The sequence below is a fragment of the Empidonax traillii genome, unplaced genomic scaffold (assembly GCF_003031625.1).
Source record: "Empidonax traillii isolate 1590-97213 ecotype Southwest subspecies unplaced genomic scaffold, ASM303162v1 scaffold121:size1714817, whole genome shotgun sequence".
Lineage (NCBI taxonomy): Eukaryota > Metazoa > Chordata > Aves > Passeriformes > Tyrannidae > Empidonax > Empidonax traillii.
In genome coordinates this window covers 678,849-698,397 of record NW_020955314.1, presented here as the reverse complement: position 1 = coordinate 698,397, position 19,549 = coordinate 678,849, and positions in this window count along the sequence as shown.

Genomic DNA, 19,549 nt, shown 5'->3' with positions numbered 1-19,549 from the left:
TTTACAGAAACTGTTCAACAATTTGATGCCTTTGGTACTTTTTCCTCCAAATCAATTGCTTCACAAGTACATACACAGTTATTCATAGATATTTATGAAAAAATATATGAACACTTATCTCTGTCATGCCTAAGCCTATTCAATACTAGTAAATAATCATTGACACTGGACATGTGTCACTTAATTGTCCTCTTTCAGAATCATCTTAACATCTGGAAAGTAATGGTCCACATCCTCCTCTGGTGTAAAGCCAAAGATCACCAGGGAACGTGCCACTCCCTCAATCACTACCTGTTAGCACCAGAAGACTCCCTGATGGGTTCCTCAGTGAGATTCCACTCTCTCTGTAGGCCACTAAATGCACTCTTTAAACTGCAGATGATTACATCTTAAACAGCAAGAGTGCTTCAAATTCCTATGCCACCTTCCACTTGAAAAAGATGAATCAAAGGACTAGCTAGTAATTATGTAGTCTCCAGCACTTCCTGAAATTAGGAAACTGCTTTTACACTCAATTTAGAGAAAATAAATTCTTGTGCAGTGCTGCTCAGGATGTTTAGTCATGAAGAATTGGAGACACACCATGTGAGTTGATTTAACCATCTCTCTATCCATGTTCATGGTTTTATTTTGATCTTCTGTTTGATATTTAACTCTTGCTGCTGGCAGGTAGCTTTGCCTGTCAAAAGCAATCAACTTACCAATCAGTCATGCATTTTCCTGGTCACCTTACAGACTTGGTGCTGCTTGGGCTGGTTAGGAAGGCAAGACCACAGATGTCAATGTTTCACATGAAGGGCCCAGGAATTAAGTGACTGCAACTGAATCTTGCAAGATGAGCTTAAAGCTACAAAGAGTCTAACAAGGTGGATTCTTCCTTGATTTATATTCCTGTGTCTGTGCATTATATGATTATAAGTATCATACTGTGTGTGTATATATATATATATATATATACAGATAGATAGATAACTAAATGGTGACTCTCTCACTGTAATTTCCACAAAGATGGAAGCAAAGAAAAGAAAGCAATGAAGAGAATTTAGGACATTTAGGCTGAATATCATTTCAATTTTCTAACAGTGACCTCGGTTGGATCTTTTGCAGAGGGGACTGATCTCCTATTTAGGGCAATTCTGCAGAAAGAATAAAACAGGAAAATAAAAGAGCAAGGACACGTGCTTTCTTCTGTTGGATGGGAACCACACTGGCTGTTCAGTGTAGCATTTAGTAGCTTCCTAACCTAAACTGCTTATGCAGTCACCAGATTGCTGCTGAATTAGATAAGGGGACATCACAACTGAGAGTAAACATATATCTGTTGACTTTTTTCTCTAAGAGCACAAGTCAGCCAAGATCTCCACACCACAGCAACTGGCTTGGAACAGAAGGTGACAAACTACATAATATCCCTAGGAAATCAGATTTTAATCTGCTAGGCCTCCGGTGTCACGGTGCATGGGTCTTTCTGGCTGGGACACGCTCTTCTTGTTGTCCCTGAGACTGCACGCCTATCAAAGCTCTGATCAAAGCTTAGCAGGAGTCAAGTGCCAATCTGAAAACACTGCTGCCTTTATTTGCAATCAGCTTTAATGCAAAAAAACATAATTTTGATTCATTACTCCTGAAGCTGTTGAGGCTTCCTTGCCTTCTCGTGTGCTTGCAGTTAACAGCAACACAATTTACAGCTTTTCCTTGAGTACCTCCACGCTCCCATACACTGTCGGAACGTGCTTAATGAAAGTAATTTCTGCAGAAGATAAGAAGCACTTTTTCTTTACAGGGGCTTTAAATTGTAATGGTGTATTAAACCACAACTATGGATTGGAAGGGAAAAAACACAACGACATGATTAGGCATTGAAACACTCAGTAAAACTGTTACTTATAATGAGTAAGAAGATGAAGATGTACAAATAAAAGCACAGCATGTATTCTTTGAGCGTCCTTAATAATGAGAGGGACTGTAGGGCTTGAGTATTAAACAGCCAACGAGTAGCAGCCATTTACATCCGAACAAATTGATCCTGGCAAGATTAGCAGAGCTGGGGGACAGATTTCAGGCCTTCATTACTTTATATGGAGATGGATTTCAGACAGGACTGCCTCCTCACCTCCAACAGTGTTATCCCTGAATACTGTCTTAGAGGTGATTTTTGTGCAGGCTGGGGTTTTCAAGGAGGCCAAGGGTGCTGAAGGAAAATGGACACTTTGTTCCCACTGATCTGCAATGGAGCTGAAGCATCCATCTTCCATCAATTTTTAAAATAAGCCCAGGTTTTTCTTTCCTTGGAAGGAACTAGTATGAATGCATTTGTTGGTTGTTACACCACTGGGAACTGTATGAGTTTCTATAAATTGTTGGAAATACTTGACTGGTACATTTAAATGGTATTTTGAGGTTTTCTTTTTAAAAAATTGTAATGCATCAGAATCAAGAATTTTGCAGCAGTAGAAGCAGGAATAGTTTTTCATAGAAAGCTGCCAATATCCTGATATATCTCCAGAAAAAGATAAGTGAAGCAAGAAAATCAAGAGAGGTATCAGTGGTGTTTTGGTTATGGTTTTTTTCCCCCCTTTTTTTTCTTTTAAGGTATGCATAGAATGAAAATTGTGGAAAAGATAAACCAAAATGAGACAATGGCAGGCAAGGTTCCAGCTCTAAAACCTTGAAGTTTTTTTGGTCACCCCACACACCCCCTTTTGAGCTAAGAACCATAATATTAATCTATGCAGGGGATTCACATAGATGGTTTGTGGGAAGCTGAATGGGCTCTCACTGCAAAAAAATGTTTCTCTATTCTGGTCTGTGTGGGAGGACCCGGCTATTCTTTCCTATTTAATCAGCATATTCACTTAGAATGTGCTGACTGTTCTTGGATTCATAACTAAAAGGCAATATACCAGTTTCATTAAGTCTAAAATGAAATGTGCAATTTAGAAACTAAATAAAGCAATGAAATATGTGATTACTTAATAGAAAATAATGATTTAAGATCCTGTTCAGATGTCACTGAATTTTGTTTGCAACATCCAGTCCAAAGTAATTGTTTTCTAAATACATGTACATGTAGAAAACCATTTAATACATGCAGTTTTGTCCATACTGTTTCTGTAAATTGAGTGCATAATAATACATGTAGGTTGGACAACAGGAAATCTGATAGAATAACAGAGTAGAGAACAGGCAATAGAATCTCATAGGTAAGTTTTCTGAGATCTCTACTGAGAGATTTTCATACACTATGGTTTACAGATATAACAGCAATACACAAAAGAAGTGAGGAATGGGCACCCTGGTCTTATATATATATATATATATATATATATATATATATATGTTTCAGGGGGATCTTCCTAAGGTTAGCATCTTCTCTGAACTCTGAAGCCCTTTCCTTACAGCCTCTGCCTGCAGAAGACACAGGACTAGTTTTCCATCACATGCCATTTCATAAGAGCCAATACACAGACATATTCTAGGATGTCGTGATCTAGGGCCTAGTTATATCCAAAGAATTTCAACTGTGAGCCAAAGCTATCCTACCACCTATGTTTATAAAAGAGACAGCTTGTAAGGAGACAGCTACATAAGCCATGGAAGGAGAGAAGGCAGAAACAAAAGGCAAAAAGATGAGACCAAATCAATATGAATAAGTTTAAAGCAAAGTCAAAATATTAGAGATTCATGGAAAAAAACCACCCTAGAGACATGTCAAGGTAAAAAAGCTAATGGGAGAAGCAAAGGAGGAAACGGCAGCTCTGCAAGATGAAGGGCCAGCCCACTTGAAGAAGCTCTCAAGACTGACACTTCCCAACATGACAAGTGCCTGATCATACTCTGTAGGGTATCATCTTGTCTTCAAATCCCCAAGACTTGCCAAAGGTGCCAACATAAAAGTCACTCATAGACATGAGGGTTAAAGGATGATAGAGGGAAGTAATCCCCTCTCCTTAAATATTTAGTAACTGCAATGCATACTTCTCTCTCTCTCTCCACGGTCTATCGTGAAAACAGAGGCAATGGGATGACTTAGAAACAATTTAATGGTAAGGTAAGTATCTCATTTGAGAGATTTGTTACCCTATTTCTTCTCCCAAAGAGAGATTCAGAAATCTTCTTCTAAAGAGATGGAGAAATTGGCTCATTAAAAAGGGGAATTATCAGCATGGGTTCACTAAAAAGGAGCACTGTCAGAAGAATAAGACAGAGTGTATTGATGAGGACATCAGGATAGAAGCCACTCTGATGTAATATAACCTATAATCCAGAAAGTCTTTTGACAGCACTTTTTATGGGAAGTTAAGCAGAACAGGCCTAGTTTCTGGACTAAAAGTCAGAGCAATAATCTGCATATAAAGCTTACTGCTGAACTGAATGCCATTTGCAAATAGCGGTAAATCTAATTTTTAATAGTGAGATGGGATCTCTAGCAAACTGGAGTAGTAGGCCTGGTTGTACTTAACAGTTTTAATATATTAACTGTCAGAATAGAGAAACAGGTTTATATGCTGATTCTATGAAAAGGAAGACCATAATTCTTATTCATTTCTGTAAATATTAATACTTTCCCGTAATTGTGCCATAAACGACAAAAGTTACCTGGTAAAGGTTAAAAGCATTAGGCAGATGGGCAAGATTCTCCTCCTTTCCTTTAAGTCTAACAAAGCAATTTTCCTCCTTTCAAAGATAGAGACCTGATTATAGCTATAGTTACCTAGCACCTTCAGGATTTGTGCTTCTGAACTCCTGAAACTTGTGACCAGATAAGGAACATCTGAGGAATAGGGGCCTAATTTAAATCTTTTAAAATTAAAGCAAGTAATTGAGAGTTCTTTTGGCAACCAGATTCTTATAAACATAAAAGGGTGTTTGTTTTCTGATAACTGTTAGACTGTTAAGTTGCAGTTAAATCTTCCAGGTTATAAAGGACATTGAAAGGAGTCAGCCAATGCACTGGATTGGAGTACTGATGCTTCCACAAATGCCCTAATATAGAGATGTCTCTGTGAGATTGCTCTGCTCACAGTGGTTCCTCTGAGTAGAATCATAAGTCATATGAGTCATTACTCCTACGAACCTCTCCTCTATCCATGTAAAGTCCATGTGTCACTAGAGGTGAGCCACTCTTCCCATGAGCTCAGGGTGCTGCAAGAAACAAGCCTGACAATTTCCATGGTGATGTGCTTCTTTCTAGGGAGGGAAGATCTATGGAGGTCATACAACTATGAATAGCCTTAAAGTAGGGAAGAAGGATAGAAACTGCTTCACTTCCCTCTTTCCCTGTTTTCTTCAGCCACTATTACATTTGTTCAGCTCTGAAAGGACGAGTTGCAGTGAGAAGTAGTCAGAGAGGAACCATCTATGTAGGCAACAGGACCATTGCAAAAACAAAGAAAACCAAGAACTGTTACACTCAGGCCAATTACAGGATAAATACAGACTGCTGACAAGCACAAATGGGCATGAAGAAATTTGTATAGTAATTGTTTAAACTCTTTACTTACTATAATTCCACTAGTTCAAAAAGGTTGAAGTTATTCAGAATTTCTTTCAGAAGAGTGCCAACTTTTGGTAGTGTTGGAGCAACAAAAAGGATGCCAATAAACAGGATACCAATATACAGAATAAAGATAAATTTATAAATGGATATAGTGGACATTTTATTGTACTATTTTTGCAGCTTTATATGCTATACAATTGAGAGCTTAGATGAACTCTAGCCTCCAGAGATGACTGAAATACTGCGCAAGTCTGAAATACTGTGCAAGTGAAGAGTAGCCAAAATTGAGATTGTTCACTTTAACATCAACTCAGTGGTCTCAGTCAAGTTTTAAGTGAAAGGTTAATCACAGTCCCAGGAAAATACTGGAGTTCACACGAGGGCACCCAAGGCCTGTCTGAAGATGAAGACTCCATTTCTCTGATGACAGATGTAAATCATTCAATTTTTTAAAATAGGGGTAATAGGATGCTCTGTGAGAATGGAAAATGTAATTGAAGAGGAATGATGGAATGATGCATGGTAATTGTTGTCTAGGTAATCAAGGACATAGTTCTGCCAGCTGAGCCACTGGAAGTGAAGTGACAACACAATCTTTCTCTAATTTAAAGTCTGATTCCATTGTGGAGCAATTAATTTATCAGTTCACAAACAAAAGGTTGACACTTGGATCCCAGCAGAGAAGGGAGCATGATTTAATCTTGCCTTGCAAAATTCTTCTCACCCATTCAACCAAGGGAGTTTGTTTCTTGGCAGCCATGCAACTATCATTAGTTTTTAATTATCAGTATAAATGGCATACAAGCATAAATAGTGCTGGGGATAACCCATTTCCCTGTCATATTTGCAGGGCTGCCTTAATCTCATCTATTATTACATATTGGAGTACAATATTATGTGCACAGAGTGGAGTGGATTTCCAAAGCATGGATCCTGAGGATATAGGATACAAGGATACTTGGGTGATGTTGAGCACTGGCCTAACTGAACATGGACCAGCATCCTGCAAGAGGGGAGTGATGGAAAGACTTGATATAAAAGAGAAAACCATTACCCTTTTAAGTAGGAAGCTGATCCTGACAGGACAAGGCTAACAGCGGAGAGCAGTAAGGTGGTCCATTGAGCCGTCTGTTCCCAGATGTGAGGAATTTGGTTAATTAAAGAGGACGAATTTGAAATCTTAGCACATGGATGAAACTGCCAGTACTACGGGAACATGACAGGGCAATTTGTAGGACTGATATGCTAGTATGAGAATGACCAAGTGTGACAGGCAAGGAAAAGGGAGAAAGGGCTGCAAAACATATGAGGAAATGGTAGATGCTTGCTCTAACTTTAGATGGAAGAGTCAGAGTTGTAAGAAGTTCTGAAGGAGGAAAAGAAAAAGGAAGGGGGATTTTCCAGCAGCAGCTTATTACGGGTTTTTAGCTGGAAGCATAGAAATAATTCAGCTGTACTTGGGAACAGACTAAAACAAACAAAGCACAGCATTGGTAAGAAGAGGTGACCAGAAGTTAGCACATGGTATTTTCTAGGATGGTATTGTAAAGCAAGGACAATCCATAACATTGTTGGGATGAATGTTTATATATGCATACATATATCTCCAATTAGTCAGGTTTTTTTCTGCCAACCAAAGGAGTATTTCATGCCACCCACCTCTGAAAAAGCCAGCTGTAGTTCATCAAACATTTAATGATGCCCCCAGTTCCCAAATTAACTAACAGTAGAGTGCAGAGCAGTGCTCTGCACAGAAAAGCAGCAGCTACTCTGGTGCCACTGCCTTAGAGTGGGTAGAAGCTTTTCTGAACACATTTCCCTGTTGCAAGACTGAACATACATAGAATTGCCAAAGAGAACATTTGTGCCAAATTAACTTAACCATAATAAAAAGATGGGTTTTGGGATCCACCCAAGCTAGAAGTTAAGATGGTAATAACACATTTTGGGGAAATATAATACTAGGAGAAATAGCTGTGTATTTCCCCCCTCATTTAAACTGGGGAAAACTAGTTGGAAAGCTTGAACATTTGTAAAATATCACAAAAGACTACTGCTAAGTAAAGGATGGTGTGAAATTAGGAAAGTAGGGATCAATGGACTTAAAGAAAAATAAATTTTAAAACTGTAAGGAAGATTTTGTTAGGAACATAATCCAAGGGATAAAAGTGTATTGTTTGAGAGTTGGCACTACTGAGAGAGACTTTATTAAAGACAAAAAGTGATGAAGTGTCCCAGATGAAAGATAAGAACCACTGAAAAAGAATATTACAACTGTATCTGAAGATAATTACAGATCTGAATATCAGCAAGGCACTGCAAAAAAGCAGAAACAAGATATATAGCTGAAGACGACTATAAAGGAACAGGAGAAGCATGAAAATATACAATTAAAAAAAAAAAAAAGTGCTGCACAGGAGAAAGCCAGCAAAAGGCAGAATTAAATAAGAAAAATATATGAGAAGCCGAGGGAGGCAAAGGCGAATACAAACCCACACCTGAGAGGAAAAGAGAGCAATCAACAGCTGCTATAAAGAACACTGGGTTTATATGGCCTTTTGTTCCATCTTCAGGTAAAAGGTGAAGTACTTTCAGATGGATTGGGTATACTTGCATAAGTGGTGTATGATGAAATCCACCCATATTTAAAGAACAGTCCTAAAGCAGTTACTGTCAAAAAGTGATGAAGGGTGGAGAGATCCCAACGGACTGAAGGAGAAAAAGGAAAACTTAGAAGAGACTCAGAAAACTACAGAATAATCAAAATACTTTTGGTTTTTAGAAGAATTCTGAAACAAATTGGTAAATACTTGTTTCAAAGACTAAAATTTTCAAAGACTCAATTCTGTAAAGGGCTCAGAAACATTCCAATGGAGTAGTCCAAAGCAAATTTTGTGAAACCCTTACTTCTTCTGTTTCTTATTTTATCTTATTTTACTTTACCATAACATCTGGCCAAACAGACTAGGAAAAAAAACGTGACATACGAATCTTATTGTCAACATGATTTCTGACATCATCCTCTATGCCATTACTATGAGCACAGACAGAAGAACTGTTCTCCTAACATTATAAAAGTGGGGGCAGAACTAGGGGTGACCTCTCCAGGGCGATTCTTGCAAATAATATCCTAAATTTGGCTTTATGCATTATCCACATAGAGTAAGGAGCAGTATTTGTGGAAGGCATCAGATTAGAGGGATGACAGGACTGGAATACAAACTGATCTTCATACAGTGAACAAATATCTGAAATCAGCAAGAAAAACACCGTAGAGACAAGAAGAGAGCACTGTACTTAAGAAAAAGAAACCAAATGCTTGAATAAAAGCAAGGAATAAGTGACCATGCTGCTAAAAAGGAACTTGAATGTGATGGACCCCAAACTAAATATGTGATGCTGTTTCAAAAAAACACTCAATAAATAAAATTATACATTTCATATCGACACATTCAAGGTACATAAAACACAGAAAGGCATTTGTAATGTTGATGTGTATTTCAATGTGTAAGTGGCTGTCTATATCAAATGGTTGAAACAATGTGATGTAACTTACCCTAAAGAAGAGCTAAGAGAGACATGAGGTGAGTAAGAGAGTTGGAAGGTGAGTGAGAGAGTTGGAAGGTAAGAGACAGGCAGGAACTGGCTACCAGAAGAGGATGCAAAACTGTCTTTACTGAATGCTTTTGAGCAACTGGCTTGTGAGAGAAGGTCATGGAATACCAGGATCCTAACACTTTGTGGAAGTATGGAGATGATTATTTCTCAGGAGCTTTTCAGGCTTTCTATGTCTGTGATTCCAGATTCATGTGACAACAGGGCCTTCACCAGAATTTCCTTAAAAGGCAAGTTGTCTGAAGTTAGGCTCCTTTGAAAAAACAATAAAATTTAAAAGTATTTTAATGATGTAGGCCTTGGTTAAATAGTCATCTGGGCAACAGTTTGGGAGTTTTCTCTTACAGCAGATCAGGGTTGCAGCCAAAAGCATCAGCCTTGCCTGTTCTGGTAAACCAAAACTGTGTGTAGAATGAAAGGACTGGGTCCACAATATTTTGGGTCTGTTTTTGGAAAAGCAACTATACCTGCTGTGAGCCAGGGGATGGTCCAGGTGAGCACACGCAAAGCAATGCAGATGCTCTTGACAAAAGGACATAGCAATACTCAACAAGTGTCAGGAAATGCTTTCTCAGAAATGTCATGTTTCTTTTCATCAGCACCCGTCTATAGGCTTAGTTTTCTGCCAAGTTAGTTTATTTACTTAGCCAGTAAAAATTGACTCTGATCATCCTTTCCCCAGCTCATAACTGGGTCTATTTTGAGGTGCTGCTCATTAGCATCTTTCATTTTCAGACCTTTGTGGTTCCAACTCTTGATAGAAATGCCAGACTGTGATGGTAAGATGTATTATCATTTGTATTTCATCTTGCTGAAGGATGTGTTCCATTGTTGTTATTATCATATAAATTAGAGCCTCAACTAAAAACAGCAATGCCATGCAAGACTAATAGTGCCATAAAAAAAATTTATTCTACTACTCTTTAAAAACATTGATTTAAAAGAACAATAAAATCTGATTTTTGTCTGCTGCTTCAAAGTATCATTTGGTTAATTCTAAATATCAAACAGTGGAAAGTTAAAAGCCCTCATATGATGAATGAAGTAAAAGATCCAAAGACACCATCATGAAACTTTGTATCAGTGAGAGCAACAATCACTGTCCACTCCTGAGAGAAGAATACTGATTTATTGATTAGGAAACTTTGGTGTGGTTTTGTTTTTATTTTGGTTGGTTTGTTTGTTTGTTTAACACTTGGAAAAGCATCTAATTTCAATTCCAAATTTCTAGGATGATAATGGAAACGAGGCTTTTTCTGAAAGGTATTATGCTCATATAAGAGCATAACTTAGGCAGTATATGCAGCTTTAAGGTATCCTGTACCACATTAGAAATACTGTTTGGCTATAACTTTGATCTCTCAAGAAATGAATGTGCCTATTCACATTTCTTTAAGAAATTGAGCCGGTGAGTTAATTTTGCACCAACAAGCTCTATGACAGATCAAATGTCACGTGTTGTCCTCACTTGCTTAACTTTATTCAGATTAGGCATCGTCTGTCCTTCCACAGCCAGCATAAAGCTGGCATAAAGCTTAAAGCCCACATAAGCTCTTGCTAATTTGGCAGCAATGTGACAGAAATTCAACACTGAATCTGGATCAAAAATTGGACTGCTGAGAGATCCATTCATGCACACACCTGGTATTACTGACCAGAGACACATGGCTTAAGGAGAAGGTTAGCAGTGTGTGAACTAAAGTCAAAGTGAAAAGAGTTATAAGCAGTTTCATACCCAAAAATGTGGTAGCATTGGGAAACAGGATGAGATGACAGTTATGGGACCATGCAGGAGCTGGATGGAAGAGGCTTATGGCCCACACTGTCAATCACAACATCATAGGGGGATGTCTCCATGTGTTGAGCACTAGAGAAACAAACAGTAGTTTGCACACAGAAAGTGTTGCTGCCCAGGAAACCACCTGAGAAACTTCTTAGAGGGTTAAATATAGTTTAGCAAACAATTCCCACGAACTCTGAGCTCTACATAGGCACCACTGTTGATCCAACGTAAGGACCCTTCCTTTCAAATAAAAACACACTGTCCTTGGGCAGAACTATCAGAAAAGTGATTGACTGTGGAGCAATTCATCTCCTGCATTCAGTCGTGCTGAGACACGTGTGATAAAAAGACTCTTACTGTGCTCATTCTGCAAACCCTGAGAGCTTCACTGACCTGCCAACACCACACAGGGTTGTTTTTGGCTACATGGAACTTATCAAAGACCTGATAAAATGAGTACATCAAGGCAGATAAAGATGTAGCCCTCTTTACTGTAGGATCTGAGCACTGATATCTAACATTTATCCTCAAAACACTCCCAGGATGAAGTATCTGAGGCAGAGATGGCTAAAGTTATATGTTCAAAGGTACTTCAGAAACTACCTAGCTCTTCCAGTGGGTAGTTTTTGAAGCTCTAGACCTTCAAATTCAGTGCCACAGTCAGTCTCAAAACTTCCTTCAGGCAACTAGAGCTTCAAGTTAGGTGACAGATCTTCCCTCAAGCTACTCCTCTAAGATTTGTGAAACTTTAAAGGCAGTCCAAGTTTCTACAAGTTGGCACATACAAAACTACCAAGATACTGAAGGCACAACATGAGTTGGTTGAGCTCTTTAGAACTCTAAATCAGAGCCTGGAAGCTATGAAGAAAGACTTTCGAATGAGGCTTTTCTCCATCTCAGAGATTTCTAAAGGAAGGTGTGCTCCTTTTTGCAGACTGGGACTTCAGAGATGCATGAAACTAAGGCTGAAGGGATTAATGGTAAAGTCATTTAAGCTACAAACCTGTATGGGGTCTCTTCCAACCTTTACCTGTTCTGTGATAATATGATAACTGAACTAAGAATCACAGAATGATTTGGGTTGAAAAGGACCTTTAAAGATCATCTAGTCCAAGAAGTCAGATTGAACCTGACATTTCCAGATATTTACCTGAAGGCTCTTGAAGAGAAGAGTAAAAGGCAGCAACATGGTGATGTAGGAATTCTGAGATTAGGCAGAGTTAAAAATCTTGCTAAATCAAGTTGAGCTGAATTCTGAAGATGCCTCACTTGAATTTAAGTGCTCAGCAGCAGGTAAATTAGCCTGTGTTGAGCCTTGTACTGCAATGACCAAATAGGTTTCTTCTAAAAAGGAAAGCTCACTACTTTTCTAAAGAACCTAATTAGAGGTAACAACATTAGCATCAGATGCATTGGCACACCTATGAGATAAGCGTGATGCTGCTCAGAAATGCTAGTTCAAGTGTTCGAAGCCACGAAAATAGTCTTGCATCCAGGATACCATATCTGTTTCACTGCAAGGTATTGCCATAGCCCATTTGATCTGAGGGCACTAACAGTAATTCCTCCTTGTGTTCAGTAGCGTGCACACACTGCAGTGCAAATGTGCCACCATGGGCTGGATAAATTACACAGGGCAGGTAGTGTCAGAAAAGAACATTAGGCTTCCTTAGTCCAAAGCTTTGTCACTCTCTCTGCTGCACTGCCCTCCAGCATGGGCAAGGGGAATATCTGGGCATCAAATAGAAACCCTTACCCAACTCCCTGCAGCCATGTGGGGAGAACTCAGAAATGAATGCTTAGGCATGGCATAGTTGCAAGGGCAAGAGAAGGATGGGGTCCTTTTAGTGGCCACATTCTTCCTTTGCTGCAATACCCCGATCCCAGCAGTAACTAAAGCCTAAATGTAGGAGTGCAAAAGAAATACATCTCTACAGAGGAAATACTAAAGTGAAGCAACATTCTGACAGCTCATAAACCCAGTGCTCATGTATTTGACTAAATTTAAATAATTCTTATAGGCAGTGATTGTTATTCCTTGACATTAGTCCATATGTGAAGCTCTCAACAAGTGAATACCTCTGCTCTTTCTGATTTACTGTGCATGCATGACCTTCTCTCTAAACTTGACAGAAAATATTCTGTTTGTTTATTTTCTTGAATAAAAGGGAAGGACCAAGCCCAAGGCTGCAAAGTCAGTATAAGAGTCAAATTTATTCAGAGAACATGCGCAAGGATGTAGTAGATAAAAACAACAATTTAGGGTGAGGACATACAAAGCAGAGCAGAGAGGAAGCGTTTTTAGTCACCATTTTATATGCAGTCAATTTTCCTGCTATCACTGGCTATCCCAACCCCAAGCGTTTCCATGAAAATAGAGACAGATGGTTAAACATTTGCCATCCTGATAACCCACTGGCAAAAAAAGCACAGAAGTGTGTATAATATGATACCTTAAGGATTCTGAGGTGCAGTTACTCTCGTTTCTAAAGACTTCAGAAAACAGGACGATACAGGAGCAGCACTATCCTGCTTTGTTTGGAGTGGAAAAATGAGGTGAGATTGCTTCGTTCTGAAAGGCAGAAGAGTTTACGTGAAATCACTACATTTCTCACGGCCGACCAGCACTAGGTGGCACTGGTGGCATTCACACACGTTTTCATCTGCCTTTCGATTTCGAAAAGGCATCCACTGGTACCTTTCCACTTTCAGCAAATAAGAACGTGGTGGAAAACAGGTATTTCTCAATGGTTTCTGAGCCAAAGATGAAAAAAAGCCCTTCTGTTTCCATATTACTGGGGGCTAAAAGTAAGACTGACTGATCCTCCCTTTCTCTCTCAGCACTGTTTGACTGGGTCTTTAGCTTGTTAACCTCACTTTCATGGTATTTAATGATTACAAGCTAACTGATAGAAATACTATGTTGCACATTATGGTGTCTTTATAACCATTGATTACGCTGTTGTATTACGTGTGGGAAGTGCCAAAGGGCTGGATTCTGTGAGGGTAAGCTATCAGTGCTGATTGATGGCATCGATGCCCCTACCTTAAAGTGTAGTTAGACCTATTTGAAAGTGTTAACTCTATACAGGCGTTAGCAGCAGCACAAATTGTCCTCCTCTAAACTGACTTTAGAAACTCCCTAGAGGTTGCCCGTCAGAATGTTTACTTGCTCCCAAATTCAAGAAAAAAAAAAACAGATTCAAGTGGCAATAAAAGGGAAAGGAAATGGCTTTTCTTGGAGATTATGCATTAAAGCAAATTGAGGCAAAACTCAAAAACTGTACAAGAGAAATCATTTGGGTGTGACCAAGACAATCAAAACACCCGCAAGGAGCTGCCACCAAATTAGCAAGCTCTGTAATGACAGTCAGCACTCAGCTGCACTGGTTTTAGATTACCTTCTTACTCTGAGTTCTAGTTTAAAAAAGAAACAAACCACAAAAAAAAGTAATTCAGAGGAAGACAAGAGTTTACTTAATCTAAAGAACATAAGGTGATTAATGTGCTAAAAGATGCTCTTTCCTGTTAGTCAAAGTACGTGCACAGCAGTACTGGTTTCAGCCTGTGAAACCTTTCTTAGCAATGGCAATTTGAGCACAGGGTTCATCTCTGAGTGACACACAAAAACCCATCCATGTGGTGCTTTGTTTCACATCTCCCTTGCAGAGACCACAGAGCCCCAGCACAGTCCTTGCTCCTGCTGCTGAGAGCCTGGTGTTAACATTTCCTAACCTCATTTTTGAGAGATGACATGTGTAGGTAGAAGAGGTGCAAGGTAGGAAAACAACTTGAAGCACCTTTTGTAAATCCCTGCAATATTTTGTAAATCACTGGAATTTTTCATTGCCTTTAACACGAAAGCTGAAGGAAAGTGACTGTCCAGTGACACATCTGAAGGTCCACCTCTGCCCCCTCCTGATCTGATCAAGCTGGAAATTTCCCCAAAATACAGTCTTTCTAAGCACAGAGTTCTGTAATGGTACTTGATATTCAACCTTTTAGTTTTCTTCTCTTCTTTAGCACATTTCTGCAAAGTCCCTAACCACCCAGTGCTTAGTTTCTAGAGACAATATCAAAAAAACATGAATCAGAGACTCTAATCTTCCATAATCTGTTTTGAGTCAAAATAAACATAAAATGAACACAAAACATTGCTTTATAGTTCCCTAGCACATCTGCAAACCAAAATTCTTTATGAGAAAGATCATCTTATTTCCAAGTCTTTCCAAGATCTGTCTGCCAACACTCAGTAACTCCAAAAATGCTGCAAGTCAGTTTGAAGCTACTACTCTGTGTTGATTTTTAGGTTCACTATCTCTTTTCAAGTATTCTATGTTGCCTGTCTTCAAGTTTCTATCTTCAACTCTCTGCTTAACAGGCAAGTGTACAGGAAATAGAACTAGATTTTATTGGAGGCATGTAGTGAAAAGAACACATGTTGGGACATGTGAAACTCTAGCTTTTCACCATAAGGGAGGTCAAACACTGGGACAGGTGCCCAGAGAAGTTGAGGAACCCCCAAAATTTGGAGATGCTTAAAACTCAATTGGTCAAGATATTGAGCAAAGGTCCTGTTCTAACTGAGCCCAGTTTGAGTTTGGGGACTGAATGAGCTTTGGAGGTCCTCAGCAGTCCAAACTTTCCCATGATTTCAAGATTCTAAGTTTATGTCACACTTGTTAATATAAATTGTTACATGTTGCAGAAACATTTTAAATTTGTGATTCTTTTGTATCTGCATAGACACCTTTGTCTATCACATCTTCTTGTACTTAACTAAGGATTATTTATGAAATCAGTAAAAAATTGACTGACTTGATCTATTCTTTTCCTACTTCATTCAGTAATGGCTAAAATAATTATATCCGTGCTACCTAAGGGCATGCTCAGTTCTAGGAAGAGAATCGATCAATATCTGAACTGCAAACTGCTGGGAAACTGCCTCAGGGTTAATGCAGCATTTATGTTTCCTCTTCAGCAACAAGCCATGCAGTGCAAAGGGGCACCAAAAATATTGCCTATGTTTGTCTTACTACCAGAGAGCACCTCAAAACTTGTTTGAGTGAGAATTATTTACTGCTGGTGCCCTGGCCAAAACTAACCACAATTGTTATTGCATGTACTTCCCACCCTACCCTTTCCCTCTGTTGGGAGGGAATGCAAGAGCATTCTTCCCTATAGTGGAAAGCCCATTGATCTTTTCTCCAGACCTTGATTGTGTGGGGAAAAAAACAAAGCAAATCAAACGAGAAAATTGGGAAATTCCTCTCCATGATGCTTTTACTGGTGAAATTCCTATGAAAGTCCTCTGTCAGAGGCAAGAAGCTGAAGGGGTGTGTACTCCTGGCTACATCTCTTGTGTGAGATGTACACCTCAGCCTCTCCTGTCCCTTGTTTCTTTGGTTTCTTAGGGAAGCACTGCAGTGTACATCTTGTAGCTGGGTGAATCCAAGTGACTCCAGTGAGCTAAGATGGTTTAAAGCTGCTCTATGGCAACCCAGAAGGCCTGAAAAGGCCTGAGAATGATGATGCTTCAACCATTTAATAAAAACCATGTAAACCGCTATGAAGACGTGCTGCAGGACAGATAAGTAGCTTTGTTCTTCAGAAACATGCTGAGAAAAATTCTCCTCCCTTTAGCCCCACTCTTTCAAACACTTCTCTGTCCAGCATCATGATTCATTTTGCTTCATCTTATGTAACACAATAGAAATTAAGATGACAGTCCAGCCCTAGAAACTGAGATTAGTTTCCTGAAAAACATGCCTCAGCTGATTTATGATTATAGATCATGAAAATTCACTGATTACTGCAAATGAGGAAGATACAGTAAACTTCCACAAAAGGGATACAGTAGCTATAAACAGGCCTGCATAAGCAAATAAACACACCCTGAGATTAGCATTTTGAAAGCAATGGAGCAAGGAAGATATGAGAGGGACTAATCATTCACAGACAACAAACTATTTTATTTGGTCCATAATGAGGCATTTGAGGGTGTTTTAAAGTTTCAGATTGTCACCTAGTGAACTATTCTCCTATTAATCTGTTAGAGAATTGGTAAACAGCCACAAAAGGAACAGCACATGCCTACTGCATTAGAGGGAAAATTGCCTACAGATTACAGTAAAAATATTTTCCAAGGGCTGGAAGAACACATGAGAATACTACCTCTGCTGATAACACTATCTCTGCAAAGGAGCAAATGCTCAGCAATTATCTACACCACCAAGAATGGCCACATTTTTCTGAATGCTTCTATAAAAGCAGCCAGGGACTAGGTTTATGAGGTACAAAACAGCCACATGGAGAATTACCAAAAGAAAAAGCCAAAGTATTAATTTTGCTTGAGGAATAGGAGGAGGAGAGAAAGAAGTGGAAGCTTTCTTCATTTTATGCAGGATTCTTTTTTTTACAGTAAACCTCAGCCCTCCTAAACACCTTTTCTCCATGTTCAGGCACTTGTAGGGGTGTGCTTCTTCAGGGAGAAGGTAGATTCTCCTGTGTTTTGCAGGTCAGCATGTCACACTATATCAGCCAGACTAGATTATCCACTAGGCATTTTAATGAGTCTGTGTATTTTGTTCTCTTTTCCTTACACTGTGTTGCAAAAGGTCTCTGCTAGCAAAAAAGATGGGGGAGGGGAGAGAAAGAGTTCTCCCGAAAAACACCTTAAAAACATTGTCTCTGTCTTTCCAAAGCATTCTCTGAGCTATGAGGGCTAGCTGAGAATCTAAAACAAAAAAAACACCCAACAATCCAAAAATAGTAATCAACACTACCTTCACAAGAAACAGAGGATTTTTTTTTTTTGTTTGGTTGGTTTTTGTTGAGTTTTTTCTGTTGTGGATTTTTTTTTTTTTTAAATAGGATTCAGAATTTAGACAAACTGGTCCAAATTATTATATCACTGGTGTGGTAGCAGCACATTCTTCATCTTCAGACATGAGCCAGGGTCAAATTGTATGCGTGAACACCTGTGAGAGGCTGTGTGTGCATATTGGTGTGCACACAAAATTGGCAACACCTCTCTTATTACTAAGGTATTTTTAGACTCTGTTCTCTCTGATCTGGTTAGAGCAGACACTACAGTGGGTGCCAGCACTGGGACAGTAGGTAGGCTGTGTCTGCCAGACAAACTTTGGAGTAACCGTTCCTGGCATCAACCAGCGCAGCATCACTGCCTGATGATGGAATATGAGCTACAGTTATTGGGCATCTTCAGCCCACCTCCTCTCCATTTTGAACAGATTTATCATTGCTGTCTCTTTTTCCTCTTGAAAGGATATAAGAGGAAGTAGAAGAGCTATCCCATATGACACATAAGTCATGTATCATTTATTGTTTTTAAGTATCTTTATGGCTTCTACAAGACACTGAGAGTTACACTTGGTGCTTTAAATGAAACATCTGTTTTTTCCACTGTGCTTTGTTATGACAGTTCAGACTGTCTACTCCAAGGAAAACCTAAAAGTAAAGAGTTTAGATAAGCAGAGGCCAGGACCATCATAACTGTGCTTTAGACATCAAGACTCACATAAGTATTACAAAAGCACTGGATAGGGGCTACTCAAGGCCCAAGTTGTGAAACTAGATTGCTGAAAGGGAACATTTTCTGGACACATTACACTGGGGAGAGGGTAAGTGGCAGGTTACTTTTACAGAAAAAGTAATTGATGCCTGTGGACTTTACCAGCGATTACTAAGAGTCTGTTTACCCAAAATATCTTTTGGCTCACATCTTGTGCCTGAAGTATTTCAAGACAAAAGTGAATAAATTTTTGAAGACAGCAAAGATGTTAGAGTTCATATAGATTACATTTTAAGATTGGAACAAATAGAGGAACACAGAGAGAGATCACAAAAACCTGATGTGCAGTTTAAAGGTCTCTGGATAGAAATATAAATTCAAAGAAATAACCCAGTTTTCCTCAAAGGGACTGAAGAAAGAATGCAGATAGACCCCTTCACCTAAAGGTTGGTACACCTGCATCTGCAGAGGAAGTATGCAGTGATTTATGGGAATTGTAAATAGGGTGGATGGAAGAGTCTGTACCTATACTGGCTGCTGAAACTGCCAATGCAGAAAACAAATAACGGTAATCTGAAGGAGCAGAAAATATCACAGTGGATCAAGGGATAATCAAAGATTCAGGGAGAACTTTGAAGAAGTGCCTTTAAGGAAGCTATCAGGCCCTACTTTTACTTTAAAGTATATTGGTCATGTCAAATGCACACAGAACCTTATCTATAACTGATAAGCACGAGTAGAAAAAGAGTTTTCATTTACATCTGTAGGCATCAAAATTATTAAATGCTTTGATATCTGAGAGAAGTACAGACAACACACATCACAAAGTTTTAGTGATACTTGTAAAAAAGAGTAGTTTATGTGAACTAATTTTTTCAGGTGCTGCTCAGTGTTTAAGTACTAGAAAACACAGTTGGGAAATATATGGTGATAATAAATATTTGGTCTAGAGCTTTCAAAGAGAGCCAAAGTTCAGCAAAAACAATAGTCTGATACTGTCAGCAAATATCTGAAGAGACATCCAAACTTTTTATAGATTCATTTGCTTATTCAAAAAATCAAAACAAACCACAACATGTTTTGGATTCTGGATGATAGTATGTTCTTCCAGGTACAA